Genomic DNA, 22,617 nt, shown 5'->3' with positions numbered 1-22,617 from the left:
TTATCACTGGAGTCAAGCATATTGTATTTTTACTTATGTACATATATTTGGAGGGGGGAGAGAGGAAAGCATAAGGATTGTAGACAGCAAAAATAAAAAAAATATTAAAAAAAATAAAAAATAATTAAAAAAAAAAAAAAAGAGAGGTCTCATTGCTGGAGTTGTCACACAGTGGAACAGAGGAACAGGGTGCAATAAATGCCATCAGAGCTCTCAGCAATGCTTAGGACATAAGAACAGAGAAGTGTCCAAGCATGGGCCATGCTTCTAAATGTTGGCTCACTATTTACTATTGTGAGTAGACAGAGCTCATCGCACACTGTGCTGGGCTCTTCAGCAACTGCAGGATGGTCTCTGACTAGTGATCTGCACGCCTCATCCTGAAAAAGGTTGAGAGAGCTTGACTGATGTTTATTCCAGATCTAGTCCGATGCACTTCAAATCAGGATTTGGACTTAAATAGAGACAGTTATTATTAATAATATTATTATCATCACTCGTATTATCCCTATGTAAACAAAATACCATTGACCATGACAAAACTGCTGCTTTTATCTCTCTTTGTAATGCCCAAAATCCTGTAATCTAATTGTTACACATCCTTGCTCAAAAGAAAGGCTCAAATATTAGCTTAAGGTTGTAATAGCAATTAGCGCTGCAGAAGCTTAAGCTATCTGCATAGATCACAGGGTTTGCTTACCACATATTTTATCACTAGGTTGGCCTAGGCTCCTTATCATCTGAAATCCTGAATTTAGCTGACTTTTGGAGAGTCCATCTGTCTTGTGTTTCAGGTTTTGTGCTGTGGGTGAATATATATTAAACACTGAAGGGAGCGTTAAGCTGTAATACGGTGGGGAAATGAGGAAAAACAAATGTTCTGGGAGCGGAGATGGTATTAATAACCCCAAAATGTATTTGACAGATGAATTTCAATAGGATCTGATTCACTGATGACAGGACCGAGATAGTAGTAGGTTTTTATTCTCCATGGTTGGAGAGCAGCAATACTTGCACTACTCCACCACTTTGCCATGGAAACTCCTGCTCCAGGTGGTGCTTGAGACCACAGGAATGGGGAATCTGGATGCTGTGGTATGGACACTACAGCAAAAAATACCCCTACAAAGATAATTTTAAGTTGAATATTTGAAATGTCCAGTTTGTCAAATGGTGCTTCTCTTTATTGGCTGTGTGGAGGGAATAATAAGGCTCCTTTTGTAGTCCGTTCTTTGGTCATGTTTTATGCTCTTTCCTCAACCATTCACTGCTAGTAATCATCCAAAAAAGGCAGGTGATTATGGGGACCAGAGTGGTTGTTCTTAGGCTCTGAAGATAAAAGAGAAGGAAAATCCTCACTGGAGGTGCAAAGCCAAACCCCGTCCTCCAACGCAGGAGGAACAAGCAGGTCTCTCTATTACCAATTTTAATCACAAATGCCTCCCATAATAATAATAATAATAATAATAATAATAATAATAATAATAATAATAATAATAATAATCCATACCCACCATCCTTTATTTTGCTTCTCTACTTCAATAACACCACATTCTTTTTGCCCTCAGCGTCTCTCCAGGTCACTGTTTTCTCTTACCTCGTACACACTCATTCCCTACAAAAAATCTCCTCTCCTGCCCCACTGGCTGGCTGGGTGCACTGTGCAGAGGTCCAAGAGGATGCTAACAGGTCGTCATGCTGGCCAGTTTGCACATGCGGACTAGCCAGCTGGCAGCCCAAGCCAAGCAATTAGCTAACGAGCTTATCCCACCGCCACTCACTTACACCTTTCACTTTGTCATTCTCCTCTCCTGTATCACTGATTTTCATAAAACTAGGGATATTTATATCTTTTAAGCTTTTGCCCCTCTAGAGAACAGGGTGAAATTAGCCACCAGGTTCAGAATATACTGCTGGGTGTGGGATTGGCAGATGGGGAGCCAGATGGACAGACAGCACTCTTCTAAAAGCCTTATTTCCTTAGGAAAGGAGGCCGTCAGGTCTAAGTGCTAATAGTGAGGAGTTACAGAATGGGCAGATTATGCCCTTAAAAAAATAATGTCGTGTGTCAGGCACTTCTGCAGAGTGATATAGTGGTAGTGTAAGTGCCTTATTTTGTATTGAAGTTATGACTTTAAGTCTTGCTCTACCTTTGGTAGAGTCACTGCAAACTGGGGTAGCTACTCATTCAAAAGTGAAAGAAAAAGGAAGGCGGATTTGTCAATCTCCATTACTCCTTTGTGTATTGTCATTTAAAGGCATTCATGTGACTTTCCTTAATCTGACCCAATAGGCTCATGAAACCTTTTTTTAATGGTTTTCTTCACACAGCCCAATAAGACAAATTAAATTGCATATTAATGTAGCATCTGATCCTGCAAATGCCTGAACCCACCCTCAGACCCACTTGCTCTCAGGAAATGGCTGGATCATGCATGCTCAAGTCCAACTGGCAACATAACCTGTATCTCGAGATTTCAGACAAAAAAAAAAAAAAAAAAGACCAATTTAAAATCTGCTGTTTAACCAAATCCCAAACCACTACCTAAACATCAGTCTCTAACTCTGTACTCATTAAATATGATAATTTGATAGCAAAACTTTGACTTCTACAACCCCTCTTCGTGGCTTAGTAGTACTGGTGTACAGGAGTGATTCAATGTTGTGGCAGTTTGGTCCCTGTTACACTCATCATTGAGTCTACAGAATCAAGCACTTACTTTATTTAGCCTCTTGGATACAGATGGTAATTTTTGTAGCATCTCCTCTTTGCAGCAGACTTTGGACCCTTGCAGTTAGTTCTGGCATGAGAGGTGGGGAGTATAAATGAAGAGAAAGGTGAAATGTCGTAGTTGGGAGGATTATCATATGTAAAAATGATATAAGAGCAAAACCAAGCTCCAGTGGTTACCAAATTCCCTAGGAAAGATGGGAGAAACCTTTGGTTGAACCCAAACTCCTGTCTGAGGAGTTGTTGATAAGTAAGGATGTTTCGAGTCCTCCTCACCCCTGTGATTATCTGAAGTCTGGATGCTTGTTTATGGGTGCTGGCTGCAGGGTGAGGCTGTCTTGAAATGGAGAGAATAAAAAGTTGAAGAAAGTAGTATTACTTGCAAAATTTTTGAAAGAAATGGCATTACTTACAATTTTACTTAAATTTGTATGATAGCTACAAAAACATCTCAAGTTCTGGATACTATGTTCAAAGTCATCACAGCTAAGGATATTCAGTAAAATAAAGTGTGCAAAGAAGCTGCTGGAGCATTTCAGAATGTTAACTTCACATTTCCCAGTAATCTGATGTACTTTCAGTATCTAAAGCTCTGTAATCACTCTTTTTTTTTTTTTTTCCACTGTAAAATTTGCTCTTAAAAAATCAGGTCCAATCTTCAAAAATATTCACTGACTTCAGAGGGATATTTTCGTTCAAACTTACTGTAGGAAATTTACTTATGTAGGATGGCAATCCAAATAATCTTATTTTATCTGAAAGTGTATAAAGGTCATTTAAAATTTTCATTCATCCTAGGCAAAAGAGGTTGCTTGCTTATGAAATTCTGTTATAAATTAATTTTGCATCTGGTACTGCAAATGTACGTGATTGTTTCTTTTTGACCCCCTTGCAATGAATAGGAGAAGGAGATGTGGGAAGGGATCTGTAGCATTAGATCCATTGCTTTTTATATTTTTTTCTATGGCATTTTAATGATAAAAGACCAATTTCTGCCCTTGCTTAACCCCCAGCAACCCCACTGATTTCCTTGTTCATTCCAAATTGTAATGAATGACTTTGCACACTGGAGCCCTTTTATTCTTTCTCTTGCAGATCGAGTGTCTCAGCCCGGACAATGGGCTCCTGCCTACATAAGTGTACAACTGGGATAAAAACACTGACTTTAGCAGACGTACTCCATCGTGACTGAGAGCCGAATCTGGTCTGTGACATACATTCTGTAATGGAATGTAAGCCAGGGAAGAGCATGCAAGTAAGCACCATTTTTAACTCTTTAGCATAGCTTGTGTTTGTATCAGCCCTGACTCATGGTTTATACACATAGGATACGTATTAAATATCGCTGTACTTGCACTGCATGTATCTATTTGAGATAATTATGGCTATTGTAGTACTGGTGGGACTTACAGTCTTTAATGCATTTATCCTCACAACATCTGATAAAGAAAGGAAGTATTTTTATCTGTATATTATATACAGGAAACTGAAACTTAGATAATTTTTTGCTATACCAGGGAACTGAACCTGGATTTTCCGAGTTGAAAGCTAGCACTCAAACTGTTGATCTATCTTGATGTAAATGGTACAAATAGGTGCAGAGAATAGCACCTCTTGTAAATTGGGGATACTGAACTACATGATCGTGATACAGCAGACATGATAAATTGCTTACTATTAAATAAGGTGTTTGGGAATTGTAACTTAGCTATGGAGAGGCTACACTATTATTAATGATGCAGAAGGCATATATTTCAGCTTATTCTTCCATATCCATATTGACTCTGAAGTGCAAACAATAATACAAACTAGATTTTGCCGGTAAACTAACACAATTTATCTGGAGGACACAGCAGAAAATAGGAGCAGAGCCCAATCACTCCCTGTTCGTATGCATGTCTGCTGATGGAGGTGGCCTGGACAGGGGACAGAGGAAATTTTGATGTTCCTTACCTGTCTGCTGAGGATCCATTGAGATAGGCTGAAACCTACAAAATTAATAAGTGATGAAAATGTGCATCAGAGCCAGTAATTGTACTCAGATCTGCTGTGCTATTGCCACAAGCTCACTTTTTCTCTCTCTAATCTTACAATAATGTGCTTACTTTGCCATCTCAAAGGTCAACGATTGGTTCAATACATGGAAAGGAGATGCCTGAATGGAAGGTGTTGGGGAAGTGGAGAGTTTTATTCTGATGTCTCAGAGGTTGTTCTTTAAAGGGGAAAGGAGGTGTCTCCAGTTCAGACCTGTTCTTTTAATAAGACCAGGGCTGTCTAAGAATGAAATAACTGTCTTTTCATTTCCCAAGAGCATCTAGCATGTGAATTGGTCTAGTCATATGAATTTTGAAATTGCACAAGCATAAATCGAGAGTGAGTCATTTAAAGTTTGTCAAGATATGTGGCCTTACTGGGAAATAAGTAGATATTACACAGTTGTCTAAAGCAGCAGATTTCATCAGGAAAAAAGTCCCCTTCACAAAGAGATTATGCCTTGAATAAGACTGCATATTGGCCTTCCAAGTTTTATTTGATCTCAAATATTATTTGATATAATGCAGTATTTCATTGCAATTTAACAGCTATTCCCATTCACACAGCTAGTCTAAATAGGTTCTTATATGTACCTATCACCCTGGTAGCCAGGCTTCTATATCAAATCCTGAACATTTCATTATTATTAAAAATATAAAAGTAATCTACTCCATCCATTTTGTATGGCAAGATGAGCAAAATTGGATGTGAAGTCACAGTGCAGTAATAGAGTAATTATTGTTTGGAGTTTCTTCTAATGGCCAGTTATATTGAAGATGTATTGTGTTACAGTTTTTCGTGGCTGTTCTGTCATATACTGTGGATTAAGTATTCTCTCCTATCCCATGGATTAAAAAAAAAAAAAAAAAAAAAAGCTTTAAATATTTAGGGAGGAAAATATTTCTATGAAAAGGAGTAATTTGATCCTCTGGACAATTTATACTCTGCTTGACATGATCTGCACCTTCTTGATGCAAATCTTCTTCCTCCTTCATAAGATATCTGTGGAATTTTGGGAAGCAAAAGGGTCCTTGTTCTACTTCATTAGAATGAATGAACCAGTATCTTATTTGAAGTTGGCTACATATGGTGTACACAACTGGTTTAGACAATACCAGACCCTTTCACTTTAAGGACAGGGATCTTGCATGAGAGACCTCCTGAAATGGTTTCCATAGTTTTTTTGTTTGAATTTGTTGTGCCATTTTTCTTTTAACCACACATTTAGAGCTTTAAAATATAAATAATTCATAGAGAAAAAAAAATAATAATAAGCTTAAGGAAGGGAGAATATAAAACTATATGCTTACAGGACCTTCTGTCTAACTGCCTATAAATAATTGTCTTGCACATATTAGCCATAACAGTACATGGTCTCTGACAGTATTATAAACCTGGACGTCAGCTGCAGAGCTCAGCTGCTGTTTGTAAATGGTCTTAACTGTGCTCTTGATTTTTCTGTGCTTACTGTATATAGTTTTGTTTTATTGGCACTGTACTGTAAGCATATTCTGCACTATGCAAATATAAGAGCTGAGAAGCATATGGGCCGAATCCTGCAACACTCACTCAGGCAAATGTCCAACTCACTTGATGGGAACTTTTACTGAGTAAGCAGGAGCAGGCTCTCATCTCCATCTTCTGCCTCCGCTGATTTCTCAGGTATGACAACAGACGCTGGTACTTTGAAAACAAAGAAAGTGTGGGTATAAGGCCCAGTACTGTGGGTAGGTGCTCAGTTCTGTCCTCCCTAAGCCCTGATACCGAGATGCTACAAAAGGCATCTCAGTCAAGATAGAAGTACCCTCTCCAACCTTTAGCATCCTGCTGGGCATCAGATAGTAAAATGAAGGAATAAATGAAGTGTTAACACCTCACCAGAGACCATCTCATGGTACCAGACGTGGAGACATTTCTCCCTGTCAATGCATGCTGGATTAAGGTGCAGGCATCCTATGGAGTAGGAGGAGGGAAGTCCTGCCTGATGCACTTGTCAGGAGCCCCCCTGCGATTTCTGCTCCCTCACCTTGCTCAAGGGTTTTGGCAGAGAGATGTAACCTATCTCCAAGTGGAAATTCCAGGATTCGGCTCTGCATCTAGCTCAGGGTCAACCCTGCTGTCCATCACACGGGAATGGTGTCTCAGCCCTCAGCCATGCAGGTGGCTTAGAGTTTGGTTCCATATCTTGATCTCTGTGTATGACATGAGGTGTCACTCTGTGGTGACAAGAAGCATGATGTGGACTTCAGGTCCCAGTCCTACAAAGCTCGTACAAGGGCTCAACTTTGCATTTGACTCCAGTTTTGTCTACACTGCCCATGACAGCCTGATATATATCAGAGAAGCTGGATTTCTTTGATCTAGCTACCATGGGAACCAGTGCAGCAGCAATGCTGTAGTACAGACCACATCACAAGCCCAGTAGGGCCACGGGCTACACGCTTGGGGCTGATAAAGTACTCCGAACATTGGGCTGCATGTTTTCAGGGCTAATGCTATCTGTAATAGCTAGACTAATGTTAGCAAGGGTACTCATACCTTCCTTTGTCCTGCAGCCATGTCCTTTCAGCAGTGCCTGATTGGAAACTTAAGCTGCAGCTTTTACGTGCCTCATTCTCATGCACCTTTCAACCAAAATGACTAATTCAAACAGAGGCTTAAAGGTCAAACCCTCCAGACCTGGTTTTGCAAACCCTTTTGTACATGGCTTTTCCCCTTGTCTAAAAAAAGCTATTCTCATCAGGAAATGTTGGTAAAAAGGGTTTAATTACAGAAATCATTTTGCTCCCTATGGAGAAAGCATGAAGAATGGCATATTTCCACATTTGAATTGCACTTTCATCAAGAAAAGAGTGATTTCCCCTTAAGAATGTTCTGGAGGAGTAGAAAAGAGCATTGAACCCTGGGGTGTGTATTATTTTATAGTCTCTGAAAGGCAAATGGTTTCACTTCCATTGATTAAAATATATGAGTTTTTCCTTCTGCATTACTCTCTTGGAAGTAAAAAAAAAAAATAAAAAAAATCTTTAGCAGAGGTTGTCACTGGTGCAGCACCTATTGGCAAAGGGCTGACCTAACCAACCAAAGACACTTCTGCTGCTGAACGTCTTCAGCAAGAGGCCTGTGACCACAGCAGATGTTGCTACTTTTTGCTTGATGAATGGGGACTTCATGACAGGTGTTTTCATAGGTTTGTGGGAGCAAATGTCAGCAGGGAAACATAACCCAACATAGGACTATTAAGTGCTTAACTGAAGCACAGCTCCTGGACTTGCTCTCCTGTCTCCTAAAGCATGAAGTTTAATAGGCTTTATTTTTTTCAGTTGCCTTCTCATTCCACAGATGTAGCTCCTTTACAAACTTTGCATACACATTATCTGGAAGAGAATTTGACTAAATAGTTTCTGTTCACAAGGAACATTTGACTATGCGAATCTACCCGTTGTACAGGACATAGGCACAATATGGCAGGCTGGTGAACACTGACATTTTGAAATGAACATCTTCATAAAATATGCTCCAAATTGGTATGCGGCACACTTCTGCAACCACAGTAATTTGCTGTGAACTGAAGCAGGGGGATTTTCCTAAGCAAAGTCGTTTTGTCCCATTAAATTACTATCGTTCTCTCTCTTTTTTTTTTTTTTCTTTATTCCAAGAGCATCATTGTCTAGTTCAGTTAACAGGGAAAGGCCAATTACACAAACAGTGCTGATCTGTTAAACTTGGATTTACCACCCAGCATACAAACAAACAGTATGCTACTGCACACTTGGGTTTACTAGGTTCTATTAATAACACTGTTGGACTTAAAATAAATAAATAAATAGATAGATAAACAAATAAATAAATAGCTGGAGAGAATAGGCAGATCAAATGGAAGAATTTCAAAACTGCAGAAAAGTACTGCAAACAAGTGAGAGCACTAAGAACAAGAAAAAGCAAAAGTTATATGCAATTGGAAATGAAGATGTTCCATTTCCTTTCTAAAATCAAATGCAAACTGCTCATGTGACTGATTTAGTATTGAACAAGAGAGGGAAAATTGCCTCTTGGCATTTAAATGGAAATGTTTCTTGTTCAGAAATTTTGGAAGCTTGCATACTGTATGATTTTTGAAAGGCTTATACAATTACCATTGAATTTGGATACGGTCTATTCCTAACAATATATATATTTCTCAATTAAACTTTGCCCTTCCAGAGACCTAAATTACCTTTGTCTAGAATCTAGATTCCTGATGTGGAATATATTCCACAGGCAGCAAGACCGATGCAAATGTCTTTCTTTTTTAATATGTATGACTGGAAAAACAGTGAACAGTAGCAGCTATTTCGCAAAGCAGACCGTTACATTGAGAACTGCACTGTTTTAGGTAATGTTCTGATTTGCTGTGTGCCTTTTTACCCTGATTTCTGGGTTTGGAATAAAATACAGTCTCACCTTCTTACCTTCCTCAAAGGCTGGAAATTTTAGGACAAGAAGAAAAAACAGAACATAGCTGACTTGCACCTGGCTGATTTAAAGGTGTACCATAAAGAGGACAGTCCCCATGTACCTCAAAGCACTGCATGAAGTACTGCAATCCATTATGTCCAACACTCTTCTTACAATGCAGTTTTAGGGCCTAATCCAGTATCACTCCAAGATTTGTGTTGCCAGCTTAAGCCATGCAGAGTCTGTTGCTAAAAAGTTTGCAGGAGTAAATTTTGAGGACAGACTTGAAACAGAAAAGTGTGATTATTAGGTGCATGAGAAAATGATAGACTGAGTGTAAAAAGCAACAGATTATGAATCTGGGCAAGAATAAGTTACCAGGGACCTGCCTGAGGTCAAGCAATGAAGCAGTAGCAGGGCTGGACACGTAGACATACCAAGCACTTTTCTCCCCTTCAGACTATGTTAAATAAAAACAGTAAATGAATGTAATTTCTTCTTATTACAATTTAAATTAAAAAAAAAAAAAAATACAACAACAACAACAAAAAAAACACAACCACAACTATAAAAAAAAATCATACAAATATTTAAAAGGCAGAAACTGGCAGCATTGGTCTTCCTCTCAATGAAGACATAATCTTAAATTATGCAACTGAAATCTTGCAGTCCTTCTTCCTGAGAACTTGGTTTAAATTATTAAACAACATAATTACGCATTATTATTAATAATAATAACAATAATCTCCTGGCATCACTGTGGATGATGCTTCCTGACCCTAAAAGCCAGGCATGCAAGTTGTCTAACTTGGGATAGGAAAGAACAGAGGTTTTCTCCTCCTTGTTACATGTGCTGATGCTGGAACCCAGCTGACCCTGGTAAGACAGAGGGACACACACCAGAGACAGGGTACAGAGGCACCACCTGAGGCAGCTCTCATCCCTATCCCCATTTCATCCCATTCCCATGCCAAGGCCAATGCTCAAACCATGACTAAGTTCATTCTCATTCTCTGCCCTCCCTGTTACCTTCAGATGCCCATGTCCACACTCATGTCCATACACATTTCATCTCACTACCATTTCCATGCCTATGCCCATGCCCAAACCCAGACCCACGCCCATTCCATACCCATGCTGTGTCCATTCCCATGCCCACTCCATGTCCAGCTGTGGTCTATGCCCACGTCCCTGTCCATCTTCTCCCCATGCCCATGACATGCCAATCCCTTTGCTACTCCCATGTTATGCCAATGCCATGTCCATGTCATATGCACCACTTTTCTGTGCCTATGCTGTGCACGTGCTACCTCCATGCCCATTTCTATGCCTGTTCCCATCCAATGCCCATGCCCATGCCATGTCTATTGTATGTCCACACACAGATCTATGCATCCTTTCCACATGCTATGCCCACGCCCATCCCTTCCTTACGCTCACATTATGCCTTCCCTATGGTCATGTCTATCTCCTCCCTATGGTCATACCTATGGCCGTGCCCATGCCTGTGCCCATATCCATCTCTTCCCCATGCCTATGCCCACATCCATCTCTTTATGCCCATGCCCATCTCATCCTCATGCTCGTGTTCATTTCCTCCCTATGTCCATGCCCATGTCTACACCCATGTTCATCTCTTCCCCATGCCTATGTCTACACTAATATCTTCCTCACGGCCATGCCCATGACCATCTCCTCCCCATGCCCACATACATCTCCTCTACATGCCCAAACCTATGCCCATGTCCATCTCTTCCCCATGCCCATGCCCGCATCCATCTCCTCCTCACGTCCATGCACATCTCCTCCCCATGCCCACGTCCATTTCCTCCCTATGGCTGTGTCTGTGCCCATGTCCATTTTCCTTTCATGCCCATGCCCATGCCCATATTCTTTTCCATTCCATGTTCATGCCCATTCCTATTCCCATCTCCTGCCCATGCCCATTTCCATTCCATGTTCATGCCCATTCCCATGCCCATCTCCTCCCCATGCCCATCTCCTCCCCATGCCCATCTCCTCCCCATGCCCACCTCCACCCCCTTCCCACCTCATGCCCACCCCATACCCCTCCTCATGCCACCCCATGCCCGTGCCCAAGCCATTCCCACGCCGCCCCCATGCCCACGCCGCCCTGAGCCGCCCGCGGTGCGCAGCAGCGGGCCGCATGTGTGCCTGTCATTCCCAGCCCGGGAGCGCCGGCTCCTGCCTCCCATTCATGTAACCTGTGTGTGTCTCTCTTTCTCTCTGTGTGTAACAGAGAGAGGGAGAGAGAGAGCGAGGAAAGGAGAGGAGGAGGAGGAGGGGGGGAAGCTTTAAATAAAGCCTTTGGATTGCAGCTGCTTATTTTGGGCAGTCCTACCAGGGACGATTCCTGCCAGGAAAGAAGCTGGACCGGTCTTTTTTATTTTGATTTTGATTTTTGGGGGTGGCGGTGGTGTATTGCCGAGCCGCCTGCTGAGATGAGCTCCGGTGCCTGGCCGTAGTTGCCCACTTTGGGATCGCTGGACACATAAGTGGCATTTCGGTGGGGAAGCCTGCAGACATGGTAAGCTTGCGTTTTGCTCCGAAAAGTGCATTTGTGTGATCGCCTCCCTCCAGTTTTCCCTTCCCCCCTTCCTCTTCCCTCCGAGCAGACGGGCACACGGCTCGGGGCTGGGGAGAAGCTCCCTGAATCCTTCCCTTTTCCTCCCCACCATCCCTCCCTCTGCCCAGCCTGCTTTTCTCCCCTTGCATCCCAGCCCTTGCTGCTCCCTCCGCACAGTTTGCAGCAATCCAGCAGGAGCCCAGGGATGCTGCCGTAGGCTCCAGGCTGGGGCGCTGGGGACCAGCCACCCTCAGCCCAGCCAGACCTTGCTTGAGGGTACGTTTGGGGTGGCTTCTCCAGCCCGACCCCCCAAGCCCTTCCCCTCTGCACCCCGAGCAGTGCGGCTGTGCTGGGGGAGGCAGCAGTGCAGATTTAGAGGCATTGGAGCAAGGATGCAGCTTTAAAATCAATCGGTGTTATTTATGTAATAGTAAAAGTACCGTGGAGGGGGGAAGGGGGGGGGGGGAGAGGGGGGGGGAGAGAGAGAGAGAGGAAAAAAAAAAAAAAAAGAAAGGAAAAAAGAAAGGAAAAAATAAAATAAGGAAGTGCCTCGGTATTTCTTAGCTGCACAAAGCTCCTTTTGCTCTGTCTGAACCCTCCGCCCCGTCCCCATGTCCTGCTGCAGGGTGGTGTGTTGTGGGAGTGTGTATGTGTGTGTGTTTACATTTGGATCTGTGCTAGAGTCGCGGATGGGGAAGGGGTCTCTCATTTTCCACGGGGGTGGCTTTGCCTCCAACCGAAATTATGAAAAAAAATGTGCTTGGCTGCAACTTGGGTGACAATTCTGTTTCTTAGGCATTAAATGTTAAAGCCCTGCTTCTAGCCATGCCCTGCCACTATTGAGATCCCCCAAACAGTGTGGCGCTTAAAAAAAAAAAAAAAAAAAAAAAGATGCTAGAGTGCCTGGGAGAAATGCAGTGGTTCAGACTCATGCTGATATTCTCAGCAATTTGCATTTTGAAATACAAATTTGGGTAGCAGAACATAAAAACAAGATGCTACCAAAGGGCATTTATTTCCTGATATTTAGTTTTATTAATACATATGTATCTATATTGGTCTAAAATATCTGGGATACTTCACTTTGAAATAAGTAGTAGTTAAGGTATGCTTGAAATAAGTAGTAGTTAAGGTATGCTAAATCTTAAAAAGAAAATAAAGCAGTGTAAGTAGTACATGAGGCAGTGTGTATTTACTCTTTCTTACCATGACCATGCTTAGAAATTTGCAGCATTTACAACCATGTAAGCACACCATTTGAAAAACAAAATACATATTTATGCCACAGCCTTCCTGTCTTATGGGATCCCCAGTCTTTGAAACACAATTTTCATACAGCCAAAACAGAGCTTGCTAAATACTTATTGACCAGATAGACAAGACCTTTCTGCATCTTGAATGCATTTACTCATGGTTCTTCCAGGAAAGTTCAATTCTTTCTGATTAAAAGGGGGGAAAAAAAAAAAAAAGCACTAAACTATAAAATAATGTCACATCCCCACCCCACACACATCTCCATTCTTAACTTTGTGTAGTGAAGTCTCATCCTGAATTTATAGCTGCATTTTTATTTTTTTTTTTTTTCTGACAAATGTCCCATGTGAGGGGAGGGACAGAAAATGCAAAAATGAGTGCAAAGCTTTGAAGTTGGAAGTTGACTGTGTGTTCTGCTAGGTAAACTTCTGCTGTGGTGTGGAAAGTTGGTGGGGGTTGCAAGTTGGGGGGGGGATGCTCCAGGCTCGGGGGCACAGGATTTGGGCAGAGGAACTTGGCAGACCCCAACCTATCCCAACTCCCTTTCTTTCTGTCTCGCTGACCCTAAGGAAATTGTTTGCATGTAGGGTGGCCCCTCCCCTCCTACAGAAAGTGCTCTGCTCCCAACGTGTGTGCCATATGAGCCTGCAAAACCTGAGATTTGCCCTTTGCACATGTGCCAGCAGCACGCTGGGTCCGGCAAGGAGAAGCCCAGGGCAGGGCATCGGCCATGGGAGAGCCGCACATCTCCCCGCCTGGCTGGGGGAGGCTGGGGCTCAGCCAGTGATTTGTATTTAATTTATTTCATTGGCCTCTTCCGAGCCAGGCACCTCCCACTTGGCGTCTCAGCCTGTAGCACTTTTATGGGCTTAGGTGGAAAAAACAGTGAGTATAGCTGTATATTTTTTAGTGTGTGTGGCAGGGTTCCTACCCGTAAAGGTAGGAGGACGCATCTCTTGCTGTTGCACTGTTTTGCAGGGAGACAAGCCTTCAAAGCAGGCTCTGCCTGCGTTACAAGGCTGGAGGAATTTGCTGGTTTGTGGCCATTGCGAGCTGCCCTTCCCTCTTTGGTTCCCAGCTCCCTGCCTGTGCCACGCTGCTGGATCAGTCCTTGCTGCTGCGGGCTGCTTTGGGGCTGGGAGGGTTCCCTCCTGCTACGTTCCCCTGTAAACGTGACCCCCAGGGTAGCACATGACCAGGGAAATTATGGTCTGTGCTGGTTGCCAGCAGATTTAGGGACGAGGAGAGCAGAGTTATGTCCACGTGAAGGTGTTACCTGGGTTGTGCTCCCCGCAGAGATCAGCACAAGACCTCCCTGTGTGGGCTCTGCACCCACAGCTGGGGCAGAGAAAGGAGAGGAGGTACCTTTGCACACAACCTGGTTCAGTTTCCCTTTCCTCCCCCAAAAAACAACTCGCCAGGATTGGGAGTTACTGCCACTGCACTAAGCTGTATTCTGTTTCTGCAGGGAGTCCTGCCTTCGTGCCTCACCCTCCCTTCCCCTACATACGTTCATGCATGTGTTCATCTCCATGCAAGGGGAGATTTGCAATATATCTGTCATATATTGGTGGGACCTGGAGGGAAGATTTTATGTTTGGGTGGAGAAAGAGTTGCTGTGTGCGTATGAAAAGAGGTTCTCAGGCTGGATTTTGGCAGGGGAAAGGGGAAAAGGAGGTGCACAAGTGAACTTCACAATTTCCTTTTTTATTAGCAAGGGGACCTGGATTAGAAAACGTTTTCTGGGGAGAATTTGCCTTCTCTGATTTTAAAGGATAGGGAGGCAGGGAAAAAAAATCATTGAGAGAAAAGAGTAAAATTTCTCGTCTGGTTTTGATTGGCGAGGGAGGGGAGATTCCCCCCTCAGATGATTTATTTTACTACATGGATGGAAAAGGGAGTTGTCACTGGTTTCAGTGGATCTGGGGAAGGAGGGAGATTTGCACAGAGAAAACTGGGGTTTTGAACTCCTTGTATCTTAATTATTTTACTTCACTCATTTAAATTAGATACTTTCCTTTTGTTTTGGTGAGCAGATAGCACACTGGCAAGGGAAAATGTTGTTCTCTTGTTTTATAAAGTGGGAGATTTTTTTTGTGCTTTTATTTGATTTGATTGGCTTCCTGGGGTGCATAATAACTAAAATGTTATTTCATTCTCTCTACAACATGTACAATATTCCAATTAAGATTCCACTTTGATTATTTTTCATCTGGTAGTTTACCATTTCTCTGAAAATGGTAAAAAATAAAAAAGAAAGACAAAAAAACATTGAGCTCTTGCACTTTAAAATAGCTGAGATGCTTAAGCAAAACTACCCTTTCCCTGGGAAAGTCATTTCCAGTTCTGTTCAAGTTAACGCTTCACTGCTTCATTTTCTGACAGAATCACCTCCTTGCAAGAAGGAGAACTATGATCTTACGTAACTTGATGTTTCCAGATCAAAAGTTACAAATATTGCAGTAATAGCATGATGAGGGAGATTTGGCAGGATGAATGTTGCATGACATATGTGATTTCGTACTGGGATTTGGAATCAAGTCTAGTTTAAAAATTTACTGGGGAGAAAGATTAAAAAAAAAAAAAGAAAGAAAAGAAAAATAAACAAAATCTTACTTGTTTGATATCTTATTTAATGCTGCTTTAGCTTTTTATCTTACTTCCGTAGGCACTTGAGACTGATTTTTTTTTCTTTTAGAGCAAACTCTTCAGTATTTAAAAAAGATGTGTAATTGTCATATCAAAAAGTGAAGTGACTTGAAACTCTCTTTCAGATTTGATTCAAAGAGATGAAACTCTGTAAATCAATGTCATTTCAGATTTAAAGACTGGCTGTTACCTGCTCTCTTACAAGGTCTATCCACATAGCTTATTGTAACTAAAAGCTGAAATATTTTGCTTCTGCTTTGAACTGACAGATTAGCACTGCTGGGCTCTTTGAGACAGTAAGAAGCACCACTTGCCAGTGAATTGGGTATTCATGGAGCCCTGACCACTATCTCTGAGAGAAAAAGTCTTGTAATTAAATTACAAGTAAATTAATTTTTTAAAATATATAAATATATAGGTTTCCTCTTTGCTGTTAGATGAAAAAAGGAAAAGAATCTTGGAGATTTTTTTTTTCTCTAACTAATCACCATAGCTTGAGAAACAATGCTGTAGTGTGGCTATAGGACTTGTGTTACTACTCAGGTATAAATGGTCGGTTTGCATTCCTCTGTGCCATTTCACCTTTGATGTGCTGATAGTCAAATTATATTCCTAGAAATATATGTTTGATTTTTTTTTTTTTTTTTGCCAGCTGTCCCGAATCTTTCTTCCTAAAGAATACTTTAAAGGCAGAGGTGAAATCTGAGTAGGAGGGCATGTGTGTTTGGCTGTGTGGGGTGGCAAACATTTCTTACAGAAAGTTTAAATTTCGTAGGAAGTTTGAGTCTTGCTCACAAATACCTTTATATCAAATTGCTGGGAACTAAGCTGTTTATTCTGTACTGGCATTCAAACTTCATCATGTATTGTTCCGCTGAGTATCAGCAGAGGTGTTTTTTTATTATTATTTTTAATGTAAAGATGTCTGTAAAAGCACCAAACACAAAAATTTACGTTCTTCCACTGTATTGGCAGTCAGAAGAAAGAAACAGAAGAGGCAGAACATGACTGGCAGTTTAGTTTCCTATTCCAAGTAAAATTTGCTTTCTAGGATATAATTCATCCTTTTCTTAAAGAGAGGAGGAGAGGGAAAAAAGGAGAAAGAAGAGAAGAGTTGCTGATGTTGATTTAGGTGGAGAAGCTTGCTGAGTCGCATTTATCAGCCCATTTAAATGGGGATGATTCAATTAGATTTCACTGATCTCTCCTCAGGCTTTAGTGAAGTCATGTTTGCTGCAGTCTAGGAAAGCCATGGCAGCCCAGAATCGTGCTTCATGCTGCATTTACCTCGATGGCACCGGTGACAGGCGTGCCATCCAGCCTGCCAGAGCAGATGTGGATGCAGAAGTTGTCTCATTGCCCATCGATATAAGTTTTAGATGATTATTCAGTGTATCTTCCTTTCTAAACACTGAGTAGAAGCTTGCCTGTGTTTGCACATGCAGACTCTTTGAAATATTCTGGAGGCTGCTCAGTTAGAAAAAAGTCAGGAAACAGCAGGACCACATCTCATTTTGCAGTTTTAACTCAACCCTGTGTTTTGTATGTGGTGGGATCTCACAGCCTTCCTCTTCTCCCCCACAGACTCCAATATGTGCACTGAAGACCTTCAGGTTTCTTAAAAACTGGAATCTGGGGCTGTGCATTGTGCTTCAGCCCCTGGGGGATGTTGGGTCCCTGCATAAATCCAGGTTTGTTTTTTCTGCATTTTGCCGTATGGAGGGAGAGAGAGACAGGATTAAGTTACTGAGCATTGTCTTCAAATGCAGTCTGCAGTCCCACATGAAAGCAAAGTCTCAGAGGCCACAAAGTTGTAAAACATCTCTTCTGCTGGGTCACCTGGACTTAACTGGCCCAACAACATCAGCCATATATGAATATAGTCATATTTGGAATGTATGATTTCCCAACATGATAATGGCAAGGTTTCAGTATTTTGCCAATTCCCTTTGAACTGCCTCTCTTTTCTTGGATGTTGAAAACTTTCATCTTCAACTGTCTTATATAAAGAATAGGAAGGGATGGACTGGTTAGTCATAAAGCCTTCAGAAGTAAATGCCAAAAGCAGTTAGAAAAAATGGTGGAGCATGGGAGATGCTGAAATTTCCTTCCTCCTTGCCGATCCACAAAGTGTTGGCAGTTTGGGCTTGGTACAGCACAGATCTCATCAACTGGTAATAAATGAATACTGATATTTCCAGAAAATTGACCTTTGAGTGGATGGCTTTAAGGTGTGATCAGCATCTTGGTGCTGGCAGAAGTTTTGGTGCTAGAAAGCAGAGAGCAATCCCAAGAACTGATCTCAAGATGCACTCCTGCAGACAGTGCAGCGTTCAGGGGTTACTTGGTAGTAAGTCAAAGTTCACACAGCCTCTAATTGCTGCAGTGGGCGTTTGACACATAAGCAGACTCTGAGCTATCAAAAGGAGTATCCAGAAATTGCAACATGCCTCGTTTCAACACAGTTATGAAATTTTGGGTTGAAATGACTTGCCCAGCATTGCTCGTAGTCTCAGGGCATCATTTGGCTGGCTAATCTGAAACATATTCATCCTTGTATCTTCGTCCTCTGCTTAGTCACTACAAAGCTCCCAGCTCTGAAAGGGGAGAGACAGGGATCATAAACCTTTTCTTCTCCTCCCCGTTCTCACAGCATTATCTCCAGGTTGGTCTGGATAAAACCCAGTCCTCAGAAAAATGACTGCATTATAGTGAAGGCAGGCAGGGCACTTCATTAAAGCAACTTTCAGTGGTTTTTTTTTTTTTTTTTTTTTGTTTGTTTTGTTTTGTTTTGTTTTTTCCTTAAATTCACGGTGTCCAGTATATACTGTTTAAATCTTACTATTGATCTTTCAGTCTATTTTGGGGGTATTTTAAAGACATTTTCATGGAACTAGTAGCTTTATTGCATTGCATCACGTTGGCATTTACATGTGTCTGTGGCTTAAACTAACAGATCATCATAGCTTGGTTTCACAGAGTACTCTGCTCCTCAAAACAGATCCCTCCTGACCCATCCCATGGTTCCCTTCTCACCTTTTCCAGCCTTATCCTGTGATCCCAGTGACATCCCTCTAATGCCAGGTCTCCCACCCCAACCTCATCCAGCTCCTCCTGGCTTGTGGGCATCCCACAAGGAATGCCAAGCTCAGGAGATCATCTGATTTCAGTTCTGATACTGAGCAGCAGACCTGGCACACCCCACAACACAAACCATCTTGTTTAGTTCCACACAGGTGGAAACATAAGTGATTGAAGCTGGCAAACATGCATAAGTGCACCCAGGAGCATGTATCAACAGTGTTTTGTCAAAGATGTCTAAACTTGGCCAAACTCACACAACAAATTCCCATAAAATTCATTAAAAAAGAAATACTTCTCTCCCAGGCAAATTTCTAGTCCTTCCTCTGAAGTCCTGAAGATCCCAGAGGAGGTTTTAGAGAGAAGGCTAAAGGCATTTTTATTTTTTTTACATGGGTAAAACAACATATTTTTCCCTAGCCTTGTTCTCAGAATCTGCTGAACTGTTTTGACTGAAATTTTCCAAAAAACTTCAGCCTGAGGCAGACAGCTGGCATGGAAATTTTCAGCCCAAACAATTTGCTTAGTATAGTTATGAGAAACTGCAAATGCCTTTTTATTATTAAAGCTGCCTCGCTCTTTCTGTAATTGACAGCACTACCAACTTTGTTTTTCCCTAATAAACAGATAACTTGATATTTTGTTGCAAACTAATTTTGTATTTGTATGTTTTATAGATATTTTTATATATTGGAAATTTATTATAAAACTGACACGTGCATTTCAGCATATGTTAGCAGATGATGAAATTTTAAGCTTCCTGGAAACAAAAGTGAATGCAATTAATGAGAATTCCACAAAGCTGCATCAAAGGAGTACAACATTGTAGAATTTGTAGAATGAGATTAAAAATAAGGAAATCTCAGGAGATACTGCACTGAGAGAACAATCACACAAATTCCCATGTATCCTACTTTGGGCTCATGATCCTTCTGGCAGAATTCTGCTACACACCCCTGCTATCTCCCCCTCCCCCTCATCTGTCCCCCCCCCCCCCCCCCCCAAAAAAAAAAAAAAAAAAGGAGAAAAAGTAACCCTCCAAAACTAGAAGTACGGACCATTTTATTCTTTTTGAGATGAGATTGGTTTTGTTTTTTTTTTTTCCTCCCTCTTTTTAGCATCAATATGGATGACTGCTAAGGCTCTATTTTCACATCAGAGGCACCCCCAGGACCTATTACCCTAGAAGAAGAGGGGTCTTGCTCTCCACCTTTCCTCTCCAGTCATTCAGATTGTATCTGATCTGATTTGATTCATCAGTCCAGCAGAAAACTGTCTTTTGGTGCATTTGTTTTCTTCTGAGTTAGTGAGTTACATTGAGGCAATGTGGTAGAAGAACTTGCTGGGAAAAAGGGAGAAAGAAAGGGGTACAAACAACTTTTTGGAAGATTTTTTTTTTTTTGACTTTTCAGACCACAGTCATGACATACATTTTTTTTTCCTGGATTGCCAACTGTTTACAGGAGTTGTATCATGTTGATTTGAAGCTCAATTGATTTATATTAACACATAGAGTGCACCGTTGCATTATACTTGTCTACACGTAGGAGATTTCTTTGGAGCATCCCATTCAATACGCACTGAAGGAGTTGTACTCCATGAACTTCTGAATTCTTTTGAACCCTCTTTATAGTTGGGATGGCCACAATATCACATAACAAGAAGTTCCAGAATTCAAAGTCATGAACTGAGTGAAAATGTCTTCCTCTTGCTCTGCCTTAAACTCACAAATTGGTAATTTCATTAGGCAACTCCTACTTTGTGGATTACAGTTGTAGAAATGTTGTGATTTAATAGAGCTGTATTCCTCCCATTTTTGTTACATTTGTCCAAGCTCATAATTCCTAATCCATCTCTTCTGCAAAAGCCTTTCCATATTCCTCACAACGTTTTTTTTCTCTTTTTTTTTTAACTCTACCACATCTTATGGAGATGGGTTGACCAAAAATACATGTGGCATTAAGATAAAAATGCATCATTATCTTACACAGCACTGTCATGATACGTTTTCCTCTTTTTGTTGTATATTTTTTTCCAAAAACATATCCCAAGTATTTCCTTCTGTGTTGAAGTGGCATGAGCCACAGAGAGCTACTATTTGTAGCGCACATCCTATGGTGATTCCTCAGCCTTCTTCCTTGGTGGTAACAGCTAATTTAGAGCCCACATTGTGTACGTATTGTTAGAATTGGTTTTCCCTTTATGGATTACTTTGCTTTTATTGACACTGAGTTTCATCTGATGTTTTTATCACCCAGCTAGTTACTCACTATTATGAGAGTAGGTGGTGGTGTAATGATTGGAGACTTTGGGAGAGAATCAGAAAGCCCAGCAATGAAAAAGGCTCTCATTTTGACTTTTATTCTTGTCCTGGGGATAATCCCAACAACAACATAACCAAAAAAAAAATACACTTAATATCAAGTAAGAAAAAACAGCCTGTCTGTCTTGTGACATTTGATTGTGAAGTTGTCTGCTGCTCAAATGTTTCTGCTTCTTGTTGACAGCATCTGACCAAGCCTTTTTTCTTAGGCTTCTTTTTCTGTGAGCATCTGCTCTTCCCTCAACGAAGTATGCCCCTCACTTCACCCATGCTGTAGCACCTGAGTCCTTAACCAAGGAGCAGATTAATGACCATTACCTTTCAACTTGACATGTGTCCCTGCATCCGCATCTCCTAAATTTTACTCTATCCTATCTTAAAATGCTCAAATGCCCTGACAATAGGACAAAAGGTCTGGGAAATGGAGGGCTCCCCCCTGGTGGACATGGGAGTGGTTCGGGAGCGTCTGAGTGGGCTCAATGCACACAAATCCATGGGTCCCAATGGGATGCATGTGTGCTAAGGGAGCTGGCAGATGTGATTGCCAAACCGCTCTCTCATCTTTGAAAGGTCCTGGAGAACGGGTGAGGTGCCTGGAGACTGGAGGATAGCCAATGTCACTCCGGTCTTCAAGAAGGGCAGGACGGAGGACCCAGGAAAACTACAGGCCAGTCAGTCTCACCTCTGTCCCTGGAAAGGTATTGGAGCAGCTTGTTCTGGATGCCATCTCCAAGCAATTGGAAGAGAAGAAGGTTATGAGGAGTAGTCAGCATGGATTCACCAAGGGGAAGTCGTGCTCGACCATCCTCGTTGCCTTCTATGATGGCATCACCAACTGGGTAGATGAGGGGAGAGCAGTGGATGTCATCTACCTTGACTTTAGCAAGGCTTTCGATACTGTCTCCCATGACATCCTACTAGCAAAGCTGAGAAGGTGTGGGATAGATGAGTGGACAGCAAGGTGGGTTGAGAACTGGCTGACTGGCCGAACTCAGAGGACGGTTATAGGAGGAGCAGATCTGGCTGGAGGCCTGTGACTAGCGGTGTTCCCCAGGGGTTGGTGCTGGGTCTGGTCTTGTTCAACATCTTCATCGATGACCTTGGTGAGGGAATAGTGTCTGCCCTCAGCAAGTACGCCGATGACGCAAAGCTGGGAGGAGTGGCTGACATGCCAGAAGGCTGTGCTGCCATTCAGCGAGACCTGGATTGGCTGGAGAGATGGGCAGGAAGAAACCAAATGAGATTTGATAAGAGCAAGTGTAGAGTCCTGCACCTGGGAAGAAACAACCCGAAGTATCAGTACAGGCTGGGGGATGACCTGCTAGAGAGGAGCTCTGAGGAGAAGGACCTGGGGGTCCTGGTGGACGACAGGTTGACCATGAGCCAGCAGTGTGCCCTTGTGGCCAAGAGGGCTAATGGGATCCTGGCGTGCGTTAAAAGGAGCGTGGCCAGCAGGTCAAGAGAGGTGATCCTCCCCCTCTACTCTGCCCTGGTCAGGCCTCACCTGGAGTACTGTGTGCA

At 42.1% G+C, this 22,617-nt stretch overlaps 1 protein-coding gene across 15 annotated transcripts in view; it reads left to right on the top strand.

Annotated features, from left to right (window-relative positions):
• TENM4 (teneurin transmembrane protein 4) overlaps positions 1-22,617 on the top strand; it is a 1,646,934-nt gene that overhangs the window by 1,045,624 nt on the left and 578,693 nt on the right. For 6 of the 15 annotated variants that reach the window (XM_068655360.1, XM_068655430.1, XM_068655049.1 and 3 more), the window contains exon 1: positions 11,423-11,750. The gene's annotated coding sequence lies outside the window, so the exon portion shown is untranslated. Of the gene's footprint in view, positions 1-3,826; positions 3,987-11,422; positions 11,751-22,617 lie in introns of those variants that run through there. The other 9 variants (XM_068654958.1, XM_068655133.1, XM_068654877.1 and 6 more) reach the window with 5 other exon arrangements.

The sequence above is a fragment of the Anas acuta genome, chromosome 1 (genome assembly GCF_963932015.1).
Source record: "Anas acuta chromosome 1, bAnaAcu1.1, whole genome shotgun sequence".
Taxonomy (NCBI): Eukaryota; Metazoa; Chordata; class Aves; order Anseriformes; family Anatidae; genus Anas; species Anas acuta.
This window is presented reverse-complemented; position numbering and strand designations above follow the sequence as displayed.